The sequence below is a fragment of the Rhinichthys klamathensis genome, unplaced genomic scaffold (assembly GCF_029890125.1).
Source record: "Rhinichthys klamathensis goyatoka isolate OS25496 unplaced genomic scaffold, OSU_Roscu_1.1 h1tg000073l_1, whole genome shotgun sequence".
Lineage (NCBI taxonomy): Eukaryota > Metazoa > Chordata > Actinopteri > Cypriniformes > Leuciscidae > Rhinichthys > Rhinichthys klamathensis.
This window is the reverse complement of record NW_026606616.1, coordinates 873,616-888,867: the sequence shown is the minus strand read 5'-3', so window position 1 is coordinate 888,867 and position 15,252 is coordinate 873,616. Positions and strand designations below refer to the sequence as shown.

Here is a 15,252-nt window from a genome sequence, read left to right as displayed (position 1 = left end):
GGCAGTACATCCAACCGGCCTCACAACCGCAGACCACGTGTAACCACACCAGCCCAGGACCTGAGCCCAGTCCAAGATCGTCTGAGACCAGCCACCCGGACATCTGCTGCAACAATCGGTTTGCATAACCAAACAATTTCTGCACAAACTGTCAGAAACCGTTTCAAGGAAGCTCATCTGCATGCTCGTCGTCCTCATCGGGGTTTCAACCTGACTGAAGTTCGTCTTCGTAACCGACTTGAGTGGGCAAATGCTCACATTCGATGGCGTCTGGCACTTTGTAGAGGTATTCTCTTCACGGATGAATCCCGGTTTTCACTGTACAGGGCAGATGGCAGACAGCGTGTATGGCGTTGTGTGGGTAGACACTGTCTCGTGGGTACCCCCCTGCCTGCGAGGGCCAATGGGGATATGTGGCGAGCAGGACGAGGTCGAGGGCCGTGGGAGAACGGCGCGAGGCCGGTGGCGTGATTGATAAAGAGCGACACCTGCGCGACGCATTGGTCTCGTATCTCTCACGGAGGAGAGGAAGCATAAAGGAGGAGCGACGACAGTGAAGATCGAGAGAGGAACAGGCCTGATTTTATGTTGTGTTTTGTTTCTGTTTTGGGTGGCCAGCAGTCGTCCGCGAGAGGCTGCTGGCTTATACTTTCATTTTTGTATTTGTTTATTTATTATTAAAATTGTTGAACGTTTGCCGGTTCCCGCATCTTTCCCATAACAACTGAACCTCGTTACAATAAGATACTTCTTTCAAAAAACATTAACATGTTTGTATGGTAGTGTGATTGAACAAGTTAACGAATGTAGTCACGCATAAAACAGTATACATTAACTTATAAAGGCACTTCTATAACGTCTATTAAATGCTTTTCTTGATTTAATCTTCATTTGGGTTCTTGCAAATATCGACACTTTTTTTTTTAAATTGTGTAATGTATTTCATTCAATTAAACATTTGAATCTTTTGACAGTTCCTACTGAAATATTGGCGTGATGTTCTGATTCTTTTCAAACCAGATCTGACAGGAAAGTGCCTCTGATGCCTCTGATTGGATGGAAAGAGCTGTGACCGTTGTAAAAAGTGAGATCCGACGCAATCTATCGGTGAGTGTGTGTGTGTGTGCATGTGATTTAAAAGTACTTAATCAGATCAAACACAGAGTTTCCCTCCCCTCCGTGGAAAGACAGCCACACCCCTTGCAGGCCTCCCTCATACATCCTGGCCGCCCGAGACAGTTTGAATTTATTCAATCAATGCAACTCATCTAATTGATATCTGAAACAGCGGCCGGTGATTTATCGTCAGAGAAATGTAAATGATATATCCCGGGCAGATGTCTTATATTTTCCAACCATTTATTTTGGGGAGTGAGTGAAAGGAAGGCAGCGTGTTTAATTAAAATTCATGAGGGAGGAATGTGCTGAGTTGCACTGGCCTGTGCTGGTCTCTTTGGGTTCAGTCTGGGGGGGGATGAATGATGGTGGACATGAGAGAATGTTGACAAGGGCGAAGTCAGGAGCGTCCTGGTTTGATCACACTCGCACACACACTCGCCCTCATTCACTCCCAGACTCATTTTAAATCAACACACACGTACGTTTAATATTGCATAAGGGAGGTGTTAAACACACCCCGCCACGCTAAAGTGGCTTTATTTGGTTTTAAGGGTGTTCTGAAGATGCTTTCGCTAGATCTGGCCCAAACCTTTAACGCAACCCCTCCTCTAGCTCCACTGAAATATGTTTAACCTAAATATTTATCTCAATTGACAGTTATCACACTGTTATGTGCAAACAAAATGGGCCACAGGACTGTTCAGACTCTCGCTGTGTGCGGCGAGAGAGAGATTAAAGGAATAGTTCACCCAGAAATTTAAATTCTGTCGTTATTTACACCTCCTTATGTCATATTGTCTTCTGTGAAACACAAACGGAGAAGTTGGCAACTGCTCTTTTCCCCCCCCAAAAAAAAAATGGATGGTGATTTTTACTGTCAAATTCCAAAAATTAGTTAGGAGCAGGTCAAAAATTACTTCATTATTCACTGTTAATCTTAATATGTGGGGTTGGAATGAAATGAAGGTGACTATTTAAATATATATAAATAAATTGGTATATATTTCTATATACACTACTATTCAAATGTCTGGGGTCGGTAAGATTTTTTAAAATGTTTTTGAAAGAAGTCCCTCTTCTCACCAAGGCTGCATTTATTTAATTAAAAATACAGTAAAATCTATAATATTGTGAAATATTATTACAGTTTAAAATAACTGTTTTATATTTTAATTCAATATTTTAAAATCCCTGTGATGGCAAAGCTGAATTTTCAGCATCATTACTCCGGTCTTCATTGTCACATGATCCTTCAAAAATCATAATATGCTGATTTGGTGCTCAAGTAACATTTCTTATGGTTATTAATGTTAATGTTATTAATGTTAAAAACACTTGTGCTGCTTAATATTTTTGTGGAAACCATGATACAGCTTTTCAGGATTCTTTGATGAATAGAAAGTTCAAAAGAACTGCATTTGTTTGAATTTTTACTGTCAATTTTTTATTAATTAATGCATCCTCCTTACTAAATAAAAGTACTAAGTTCTTTAAAAAAAACTGGATCATAGTGTATATTTATTTATTTAACTTGTTTTTGAATACTCCATGTGACAACACATGTTGTATATTACTTGCGTCGAAACTCAAAAATATCAAGAAGAAAATCACATTTATTATGTATTATGGCAACGCTGATTACCTAGCAAATCAGGTTCCCTTTCAGTCGCTCACGTTCGACGTGACAACGTAATTGGGATCACTTCAGGGAGCCCTATCAACTAGTGTCTACAGAACGAGCCAATGAACATTGGCGTGCGTGAGAAGCGTCACGCGCCCCGCAGTTTCTGCAGACTGCTGCATCGTTGGAGACTTCAAAAAGAGAATACTCTGTACGCTGGTGTGAAGGCGCGATCAGCGGTGGCCGCGAGCATTACAGCTCACAACTGCTGTTTTCACAGCATTGGAGGAAGCGGACACGCCTTGGACGCCTTGGGATTTGTCTCTGGTCCTTTCGGCTCTTCAGAGACCACCCTTTGAGCCTTTGCAGTCAGCTGAGTTAAAAATTCTGTCCTGTAAAACAGTACTCCTGGTTGCATTGGCCTCCATCAAGAGGGAAGGGGATCTGCATGCATTTTCGGTCGACGAATCGTGCCTAGAGTTCGGCCCGGCTAACTCTCATGTGATCCTGAGACCCCGGACCAGATACGTGCCCAAGGTTCCTACCACTCCCTTCCCGGACCAGGTGGTGAAACTGCAAGCGCTGCGTTCGGAGGAGGCAGACCTAGCCCTGGCTTTTCTCTGTCCCGTCCGTGCTCTGCGCCTGTACGTGGACAGAACGCAAACCCTCAGGACCTCAGATCAGCCCTTCGTCTGTTATGGAGGCCAGCAGAAGGCTCCACTCCATGGAGCGGATACGTGCGCTTTTTGCTCCAGTCGAGTTCCCCACTCAGGCGAACCCTGTGAGATCCTCTGCACCCCTTCGGCAGTCGGACGTTGCGGAGCGTCCGACGCCAGGCCTAGTGCTCGTATGCTTGTGTAACTTGTGCTAGGCTGGGTTCCATATGTGGTGATCCCTGCGGCGATCCCATATGAGTATTCTTCCACGACCAGCTCCCTGCGGTGAGCCCGTGTCTTTCCCTTGGCAGAGTCCGCTCTGCCGTCACTATCTGGTGTAACCTCCCCTTCTTAGGCTGGAGCCACCCCAGTGACATTCCATATGTTGCCCCTACCGGCCAGTCCATATGTGTATTCTCCACATGTTACCTCCCTTCGAGCAGGATGTGGCTTCCGCAGCGTCCCCTTCCCCTGGAAAGGCACGCTTTCCCAATGTTATCCAAGAGTTCCACTGTGTGGGTTATAACGGAGCAGCAGTCCGAACCTTCCGCCCCAGCCAGTTGGGGCTCTGAGAGTCTTGCGTAGGGCGCTGGATGTGGCAGCAACCGATGGCGTTTTCCATGGGATCCCAATTACGTCGTCACGTCGAACGTGAGCGACTGAAAGGGAACGTCTTGGTTACTGATGTAACCCTCGTTCCCTGAAGGAGGGAACGGGAGACGTGACGTCCCGCCGCCACAGTTGCTGACCATCGCTGAACGGCCATCACAATCTCGGCTCCTCAGCGAAAAACAATGAGTGCGTGCGCCTGCTTCCTGTTTATACCCGAGCTGCGGGGCGGGGCGCGTGACGCTTCTCACGCACGCCAACGTTCATTGGCTCGTTCTGTAGACACTCGAAGTTGATAGGGCTCCCTGAAATGATCCCAATTACGTCATCATGTCGACGTCACGTCACCCGTTCCCTCCTTCAGGGAACGAGGGTTACATCAGTAACCGAGACGTTTGGGGTCAAATCAAAGCAAGTTTGGGTAACACTTTATTTCAATAGTCCACTTTAGACATTTTACTAACTATAAGTAACTTTGCAACTACATGTCAACTACCAGTCATTAGAGTATTAGTAAGACTGTCTGTTTAATATTTGCTAACACTTTATTTTAATGTTCCCCAAACAGACATTCAACATGCCAACTTATTCTCCTAACCCGAACCCTAACACTGTAACACCTAACCTTAACCTAACAGTCTATACAGTCTACTAATACTCTAATGAGAGTTAGTTATACAGTTGCAAAGTTACTTAGAAGAATGTCTAAAGCAGACCATCAAAATAAAGTGTAACCCAAGTTTGATCTAATCAATCGCTAGGAATATAAAAGCATGTTTTATATTTTTACTATAATATTGCATTTTGTGCATGTTTGTTACCATTGTTGACCTGTATAGTCTAAAAAATGACCGATTTAGAGCAGCAACTCTGTGTGCCACATGATTGATTTGAATGTTGCTAGAAGATATGGAACTCAAATAAGCATAAAACACACAGCACTGTATAAAATAGTTTACTAAACTCTATTGTTGATGCTTTCCAATAAATGTATCATTTGAATTCATTTTCTTTTACCAAGCTTTTTGCAGTGTATTATGGGATTTCATTCTCCACAGTGTATACATGCGCCCATATTTGACCCATAACAGCCTCTCTACATCAGGTGTATTCGGGCCAGGTCTGCTTACATGGCTTTCTGTCATTTAGGGTGGGTTACCGCACATAAATACACCTACGTCAGTCCCAAGGTCACGCGCACACTCTCACACGCTCATTGTGTTAAAGGATTGCTGCCTGACGTGACCTTGGTGCTGGGTGAAAGCAAAACATCTCAGACAGTCTGATCTGCCACCCAGTGTATCTTTTTTTCCCTACCTTTAGAGCAGGAAAGAGCCGTTTGTTTCCCATCAGCAGTCAGTCTCACTCTGTAACTCTAAGCAGCTGGCCAGTCTCGACTGCATTATTCATATAAAGAGAGAGAAAGAGAGAGAGAGAAAGAGAGAGAGAACGCACACTCTTCACCAAAGTTACAAGATTTATGGCCCTCTGTTTAGGAAATAATTCAAAGTTCATACTCACATACATCATATTTTGAAACACATAGATTATGGGGTGGAACACATTTATCATATTGCAACACACCAGCACATGCACACACACGAACGCACGCAGATACACACTCACAAGTGCACATGTTCTCAATCTCTCTGTCTCTGTCTCTGTGATACACACACACATTTGCACGATTTGCACCGGGGCCTAATTTCACAGGGATGCGTTTGGTCTGTATGAAAAAGCTTTGTATTAGCTTTGTCACTGAACCCATCAGACAGTAATGAGGCTATGCTTAAAACACACCCTCAATTCCAGATAAGAGCAGGGAGAGACTACGGCGAGCACGTCTGCTTCCCCCCGTTCCGATAAAACCTCTCTGTCATTTGTCACTTGTACATTTCAGATTTCTAATCTCAGTCAAATTGATCCGTATCATGCATTTTTATACAGGCTTTTGTGTATATTGATATTTGTGGATTGCTTCGTGTCAACAAAACAAATGTGTATAGTTTTTATTGTGCAATGCTTGTGATGCACTTCAGGAAGGAGAATGGGGAATGTTGGCTGGTTTTGCATACAGTCTGAGCCACAGACTAGGTCACGTTTAGTGTGCGCCGGAGCTAAATATGAAATGAAAGTGAGTTGTTTGTTGAGATGTCATAATATTATATTAGATGTTAAAACTCATCTTTAGCATTAAAATGTTTTTGAATCTTGTCTGATTTATAACAGATATAAGAAAGCAAAGCAAAAACAAAATACAAAGTACATCAAAAACACAAAACAAAACAAAAACAAACTAAAAGTAATTAAACAAAACAGACGGTTATTTTAACTAAAAAAAAAACTAAGACTATTAAAGCATGTTTGTTAATAAAAAAAAATCTGAAATAAAATGTTAGATGAAAAACTAAATAAATCTCAAATGTTGCTTTTGCAACTAACTGAAATCATTTTAATTTAAAGCACTAAAGTTACTGGAAATAAGTAAAAACTAAAGCAAAAATAAATTAAACATAAATAGTAATAAATAAAAAATAAATAAATGAGTAAGAATTAAACTAAAATTAAAATAACAACTGGAAAAAATAAAAGCCAATTCAAAATATTAATAAAAACTTTAATAGTATATACAATAATACTAAAATCTGAAATACAAAATGGTTTGCTGATAAGCAAATACGAATATGCATCAGACCAATTTTAATGCAGCAATATTTAATTATTCAGAGGGGTCAGATTGATTTGAATTTACTTCAACTTTTTTTAAATATCACAATTACTGTATAATAAAGCATAATTTGTTTGATTCGAGACAAATCCACTTAATATGTGATTCTGCTGAGACAATTTAGTTTTATTCAGTGGGTGGGTGTCCATATTCCATATAAGCAGAAAAATCTTTTCATTATGAACGCAGAATGACGCGGATCACGTAGGGGGATAATTTTAGTATGCGGCGTGTTATTTGAAGCCTAACCCACATTTTGAGACACAGTTTTTCAAAGTCAAAATCATCCTTTTTAAAGAGGATGGTTGTCATTGTCTCTTAATGAAGCACAAGGGCATTATTGACAACACTTGAAATGAGGTTAGCAGTGGTGAGATGCAGTATGGAGGCTTATAAAATTCTGTCCATTAGCCCACAGCCCCAGCAAATGAAAAAGAAATGGCGTGACCATCAGTTCAGGCCCTCCAGACTCAATACTTTCAAAGCCACTGAACAAAAAAAAGAACATGTCTTGTTTCTTTTATTCCAAGGAAATATACATTTCGCTTTGTTTATGCTCCTCCTGGATAAACGTTTAATTATGAATCATTTCCATTAAAAAAAAAAAAAAAAAGATATAAAGAAAATGCAGAGGCGTTAGACAGCTGAGAGACACACAAAAAAAGGAATACAACTTATTTTCAAAAAGACATTTAGCTGGGGGTGGTAGGACATGCGGCTCTGAGGTCCCATTAATTACAAAATGCATTAATATTTTATTAGTCCCTTATCAGTAATTAATCAAGCACTTTGATGTAAAGTTCAGCTTACAAAAGCAAGAGGAAATGGTTCCTCAGATATTCGCCCGCTCTCAGAGATGCCTTAGTATTTCACAAGAGACGGTTAATCCTCGCATGCCTTAAAAGCATTTTTTCCCATCTTAAGCTTTGCCATACTGCAAAAGAAATAAGACGCAGTGGCTGTAAGGTGTCATGTACAATACGAGGGTGGGACGGGGGGTTGGAGGGGAGGGAAGGGGGGGCTGCATTTGTAGACAATGAGCTCCCTCAGATCTGATTTGGCGAGGCGTCGAAGGACACCCAATCACAGTAAATATTATTCTTTGTGCTGTGCCTCTAATTAACATGCTTAATTGCAGCTGTCAAAAGGCTCTTCAGATTGTTAAGGACATGCGAGCTGGCGAGGGTGTGTGTGTGTGTGTGTTAGGAGGGGTGGCACTGGCCTGCAGCATGACTGAAGCAGTTGTTTCACTATTGAAAGCTCACATAGATCACACCAAATCTGCTAGTAAAAGGGGTTTACAATGAAACAGATTATCAGCGGACTCTCATTATAGCTCTTTCTTTTTTGTATAGACTCTTCAGACTTACTGTACATACAGTGTTCATTTATAATGCAATAATCCAAACTATATATGTATGTAACAATGTATGTATATGTATGTACCGGTAGTATGTATGTACTGTTTATATTTCTGAAAAACAACTGAAAACAACTATTTGTTAAGATTTTATTATTTTCCTTTTCTCTTTTATAAACCAACAGTTAAATAAATGCTGGGGGAAACACCATACAACTAAGAGGACATATGTTAAAAATACATGAATAAAAATACAGTAAAAATAGAAATATTTTGAATATGCTGATTTGCTGCTCAAGTAACATTTCTTATTATTATCAATGTTAAAAACAGTTGTGCTGCTTAATAAATTTCTTTTCCGGATTTTGTGATAAATGGAAAGTTTAAAGGAACAGCATTTATTTAAAAATAGAAATCTTTTGTAACATTATATTATTTTATTAGAACATTATTTTTGCTGTATCTTTTGATCAGTTTAATGCTTCTTTGCCGAATAAAATTATTAATTTCTTTCGAATTAAAAATCGACTTAAAATTGTGTAAAATATTGAATGTTTTATGTATTAGATCTGTCCCAAAAAAGCTTATGAATTAGTACACTGTATAAAATGTTTTGTCAAGTAACCTAAAAAAAAAAAAAAGGGCTTCTAAATTAACCAGTTTTATTCAAGTGAAAATGATTACTTAATATTGACTTTAAGTGCTGGAGATTAAACAGTTGATGGGCATCATTGATGGAAAAAAATGGGGCCCATCAACTGTTTGGTTACCGACATTCTTTAAAATATCTTCTTTTGCGTTCAGCAGAAGAAAATAATTCATACAGGTTTAGAACAACTTGAGGGTGAGTAAATGATGACAGAGTTTTCATTTTTGTGTGAACCATCCCTTTAATGCTAAACCATGGCTCTGACTCCTTTCTAAAATCGAAACGTGTCAGAGAAACCCATAGAGATGACGTCAAGAGCTGCGTGGCTTGAGCAGGAATTTTTATGTCTAAATATGTGAAAAACAATGTTCCGAAAATCTTCCGGGTGATCTGAGGACAGCAGCGTGACGATGTGAAATCTGCACGAGATAAATTCCCACAGACCCTTTGCACTCACAAAAATGGAAATTATTTAATCACCCACAAAATCTGATATGTAGGTGAGGCTGAACTGAGGACAGAGCATAATTAAAAGATCAGAATTTATTCCCTTGGAAGCACACACACACACACACATTGAGGTTGCAGTGTGACTGGAAGGTCAGTGTGCTCTTTAATGGATAGCATTGATCCTAATGCCTTTTTCTGATTGGCCGAAGCTGAACTTTCTCTCCCTGCAGCACCTCCCCCTCCGGCCCACTGATGGATTGACCCACCTGTAGTAGGCCCTCAGGCGGAGCTCCACCAGGAGGCTCATATCCACAGTGCGGCTGTAATGCAGCACTACAGCACAGTGGCAGGTTCGCTCTCTCTCTCTCTCTCTCTCTCTCTCTCTCTCTCTCTCTCTCTCTCTCTCTCTCTCTCTCTCTCTCTCTCTCTCTCTCTCTCTCTCTCTCACACACACACACACACACACACACACACACACACACACACACACACACACACGCACACACTCACAGCCACAGCCACAAACTCAGAGCAGAAGAGAGACCGTCCCATTACTCCATCGGAGGCCCTGAGAGCTTGATGAGGTCTCTCTATACTGTATCTCTGCTGTCTCTGACACTGAGGGCCAGGACACAAGGGGAAAACAACACTGCAGGTGCTTTTCTTTTTCCCAGTCACCAGAGAGGTACATTAGGACAGACACTACACAAAAATAAATTAGGTACACCGGGGTTGTTCATACTGTAAGACCATAAAAAAACATCAGCAAACAATATACCGAGAGGCTATAACACAGGGAAGTTATCACAAGGGATATATCCAGGGCCTAAAATTAACACTCGCCAAGCACCAAATGCGATGAAAAATTGTCGTTGGCGACTATATGAAACGGTGTCAATCACTAGTTGGCCAGTAATATTTTTATGAATTCTAACAATGCAGTGTTGTGAAAACATAAACAAAGGTGAACGACACTCGGGACAGTTGATGGGCCAGTGCTGAATCATCATAAGAGTTTAAGCCTTGGCAATTTAAATAAAAAAGTTCTAGTGCAAGATGATGCAAAAGAGAACTCAATTAGTTACTCACGCGCTGTGTGGAAAGTTTTGTCACATCCGGGCCCAGAAAGCTGCGTCTCATACATCTAATACTGAATTGAACTTGTGTTCTTGCGCTTGAATGGACAAATTCACAAACAAATGTCAAACAAGTATCCTAGTAAACATATTTTGTTATGACTTAAGTGAACGTAAACAGTAGAGAAAGATGTGTATCAGTATCAGTGTAATGGATCCGTGGATTAGGTCTTAAAGTGACAGCAGCCTAACATTTCTAATGCTGTCTGTGTTTTTAATGTTAATCAAACAACAAAGGACAAAAACAAATCATTGACTGAATAGCTTTTGTAACTTTAATAAGGGGTAATTTATGTTGAATTTATACAGTGAAGACTATCTAGTGTTATTTTACATTTGATTTTTTTTTATTTTTTTTTATTTTTTTTTATGTCTCTCCCTGACAACTACTGTTATTTGTCTTTAATTATGTTTTACATTTATAGGCTGGTAGTTTTAGATGTTGCATCGAAATTGTAATTGTGTATTTTCACTGGTATCTAAAATTTTGGTGTCATAACTGCCTGTTTTTGCAAAAACAGTTTCATGGCTGGTAAAAATATTTATGGGTGGTATATTTTCTTAAAGGTGCATTGCGCAACATTTCATGTTAAAAATACCCGTTTTTCTAACCCATACATGCTTAAACAATTGCCTGATGGGCTGAATGAGCCCTTCTCTGATCACTGCGATTGCCTCTATAATCCTGTACAGTAAAATAAATAAGAGGGATTCGGGCCGGAACGTGAGACTGGGCGTGACGTCATGCGCGTTCACGCTCCCCTGGCTATGTCTGGCAGGTTTGTGTATTCGCCGCCATTCTCCGTATTAGGGAAGACAACTCGAGCGACAAAACTTCACTCAACTTTCGACAAAAGTAGAAGATGGATTCAAAGAGACCGTCTTGTAGTTCATAAACCCCAACGCAAACTCCACGCAAGACAAAGACAGTAAGGCAGTTTCGCTTGTCGCCAGAGGGGGGCATAGTTCTGCAAAAACTCAGAGAGGTGCGCAATGCACCTTTAAGTCAAAACATTAAAAACAAAAATTCAATTTTAGTCTGTTTGATGGCTGGTTTCTATGGAAGCTTGTTTTGTTTAAAAGATAATTGCGTCTTTTTATCTCATTCTTTTTTTATTTCTCGCAATTGTGAGTTTATATCTCACAACTCTGACTTTATAACTCGTAATTGCGACTTTATATCACACAATTCTGAGATAAAAAGTCAGAATTGTGAGATGTAAACTCAATTGTGAGAAAAAAAATCAGAATTGTGAGATAACAGTCACAATTACCTTTTTAATTTTTTATTCTGTTGTGGAAACAAGCTTTCATAGGTTTCACTGTGACATCATATAGTGCGACAATTATGTATATTCAGAAAATAAACCTCAAAATATTTCTTATTTATAAATATATATATTGTATACATGAATTTTAAATATTTTATAGAAAATAAGTGCATGCATATATGGTTAGAGACAAAAAAAAAAAAAAAAAAACTGATGCCAGAAATACAACAAGCTGGATCTGGTGTCTCAGGCAATTTATTTTATTATATAAATAATTAAATGATATCATTAACCTGTTAACTGGCACCCCCCTTTTTTTTGCATAGACATAAAAATCACTATCCAAACTTAAATGGTTGTAATTCAGGAATGCTTTGGAATATAGACCTATGGCTGGTCTTGTTTTAAAGAAGACATTTTCCAGATTATTGTAGAAGTCCAGAAATTGTAAAAAATGAAACAGAGAAAAAGTTATATAAGTTTGAGTTTATGAAATTGTATAATGTAAAAATATAATGATTAATATTTTATATAAAATATATATATTACAAAATATATTTTACTCTAAAACTGCAAGAAAATTAAAGTCAAATATCTGAACAAGTTGTATTCCAAATTTTAGGTTGATCTCTCAAAAAATGAGCTTTCAGTAAGATTTTATTCGGGCGCAGTACCCAACTTTTTCACTAGGTGAACACCAGACTCCATTACTGCCCATATAAGGGCGCCTCCATTTTCATATGTTTTGAGTGATCTGAACCATGTATTTCCATAATTTTCATACAATTTATGAAGTAGACATCCTATTCAGAAGTAGTAGGGGTGGTTTGGCAGTATTTGATTTGAATTAAACCTCTAATAAATGCATAAAGACTACGTTATAGCGTTATAGCTCGCAGCCGCACTACAAATCGAGAATCCATAAATTTTTCTTTATATTTAAAACATTTTCAGACCTTTTTTTCTCATAAAATGGATTTGGTGTTATCTTTTGAACTCATGGCATGAAAACAAACTGAGGTTTCTACCAATCTTTCATGATTTTTCATGTTTATTGTTATTTCAAAATAAAGGCCTAAATACTCCTAATGAATATGAAATATTCTTGTTGCAAATTGATAAATTTCTGCTCCTCTGTATTATATTTTAGATAACAGCCACCAAATATGAAAACTAGAGATTTTAAGCTTTCAAATGATATATAGTTTGGCAATATTACTTTAGGTTTTTACTAAGATATTATTGTTTTAAATATGCAATGGCAAATGGGCCCGCCGGCGGGCCCATGCAGGGTTAAGAGGTTAAACACATATGGTATTTGTGAATAAAATCATATTATTTCAGCCAGACAGAGAAAATAGCTGAGTAATCAGGATTACACACATACACTGTAAAACTGATTTTTCAAAGTTGTAAATAAAACAAACAATCCTGAAATACGTTTTACAAGAAATTCTACTTCAAATTTCACATTTAATTCAGTGTTACATCCTGTACATCTTTGTAATTATTAACACTCTTTTAGAAATCTAGACATTTTTAGAAAAAATTTAGTAAAAAATGAATGAATTAATACATTCATTATCCCCCACCCACCCTAAAAAAAAAAAAAAAAAAAAAATTCTGTCAGCATCTCTATGTTTATGTTGTTTGTAGATATTTCCACATTTTCTGTGTGTGAGTGCTCATTATGTTGTAATTGCAGTGTAACTCACGGATTTGTTCTATAAAACAGACATTTTGGGATAATTAGCTAAAAAAAGCAGTCGAAGTGCATATGGCTCCCCTGCTTTGGCTTAGTTCTGTTCACATATGGCACTCTCTGCTGAAGCTTTTAGCTATTTGCCAGTGTTCACTGTGTAGGGGGGGCCGCACAGACACACAAAAACACCCTACACACACACACACAGCCTCACATCGGTCATTGTGCAGCCAGGCATGAGCCACACCTGACTCACACACACAAACAAACGCACACTCGGACACCCACACCTTTGGCTTTCATTCCTTTAAAATAAAGTCATTAATGTCCTTTCATAAATGTTGCGTTTTTTCTGTTACCTGAGGAAGACCTTCTGTTTTGATAGGTGACATAAGACATAAAAAGAAACCTGCTTTATTTGGTATCGGCGAACTAAGTACGGCTCATAATCGCGCTGTGAAAATTTTGAATAGTGAGAAATCAAAACTGAGCTCACCAGCCCACTAACACATCGCCCTGGCAAATATGTTCCTGCTCCATAATTTGAGTAGGTGGCGTTACAGAGAATTTTCGTCTGCTCCTGTGGCTCACGCATTGCTGTTTCGACGGTAAACACACATGCAGATTACACCGTCATTATACCGATTACAACATTTGCCACTCGCGTCAAGACAACAGTGATTAAAATATCTGTTTTCCGACCCCCTCGATCATCTTCATGAATACTGCGTGTTGTGTGCAAGCTAAGGAACACATGCTGAGACATAGTGTTGTCCACACAAACACATCTGCGCCCACATAGTCACACAATATATCGTCTTTATCAATGCCTTGGCGTTCAACGAGGCCTTGCTGTGCTGCTTGTTTGAGAACGATCATTTCTGCATCACAGCTTCAATTAACCTTGTCCTGCCAAAAAAGCTTAACAGCATCAACATTAGCACAGCTCAACTCATTTACACAATATTCAAAATGTTCACCCTTAGTTTTGTTGCGGTCCTCACATGTCATTATGCTTTTATGCTTCAAGAAGGATGCAAAAGCACCATAAGCATAAATTTATATATAAATTTACGCCCACATCATTTTATTTTGCTTTTGTCATATACATAATGAAAGCTCCACCTTGAATTTCAAACTCATTTTTAATCTGATAGAAAGCAGTAAATAATGCAGTCTTTCATGTCACATTTGGTGTGTACATTTCTGTTTCAGGGTGCAACCTGTTTCTCCTTTCACACAGAATCAACAGACAGCAGCCCTGCTGGCCCGAGGGTCATATGAGGACCTCTCCGTGACCCCTGACCTCATTTTGAACCAAGACCCTCGAGTTCATCCACATCTGCGGCTGTAGAGAAGGTCACTGGAGAGTTTGCCTTTACTCTGACATAACAAGCAGAATGAGGTTTGTTATTAAAAAGGCAAAAAGTCAATAAAATCTAAGTTTGTGATTTAATTAGTTAGAATAGCAGTAACAGTAATTATCTACTTCACAAAATAATCACACATTAATTAGGCAGCAGGCTACATGCATTATATTAGAATCACAAGAGCACTGTAATGTAAATCAAGGCCAAATTAGACTATTTGAAAATAGATTATATGAAATTCATAATGCGCTTTGTAGTCCATTATGTCTTTGCATACATATTTGTTACCACAGATAATAATTCAGTCAGTCAGTTACAAATCATTCAAAATAAATGGTTAAAACAACAAATAATAACATTTTCTATGAATATGTGTGTATAATACATTATAGAAATATATATGTACTTTTTGTCAATACTATGTTATTTCAATATTTTGGAACACGCAGTATAGTCAATCAGTTACAAATCCTTGAAAATAAATTATTGAAACAATAAATAATAAAATTTTCTATGAATCTGTGTGTATAATAGATTATAGAAATATATGTTTTTTGTCAATATATTATTTCAATATTTTG

The 15,252-nt window shown here is 38.6% G+C and overlaps 1 long non-coding RNA gene across 1 annotated transcript; it reads left to right on the top strand.

The window, feature by feature from the left end:
- The first annotated feature begins 1,017 nt into the window (after positions 1-1,017).
- Positions 1,018-14,976, top strand: LOC130085109 (uncharacterized). The gene is made up of 3 exons (XR_008807108.1): positions 1,018-1,107; positions 9,423-9,542; positions 14,517-14,976. It is a non-coding gene; the product is annotated as an uncharacterized LOC130085109 (long non-coding RNA).
- The last annotated feature ends 276 nt before the right edge of the window (positions 14,977-15,252 follow it).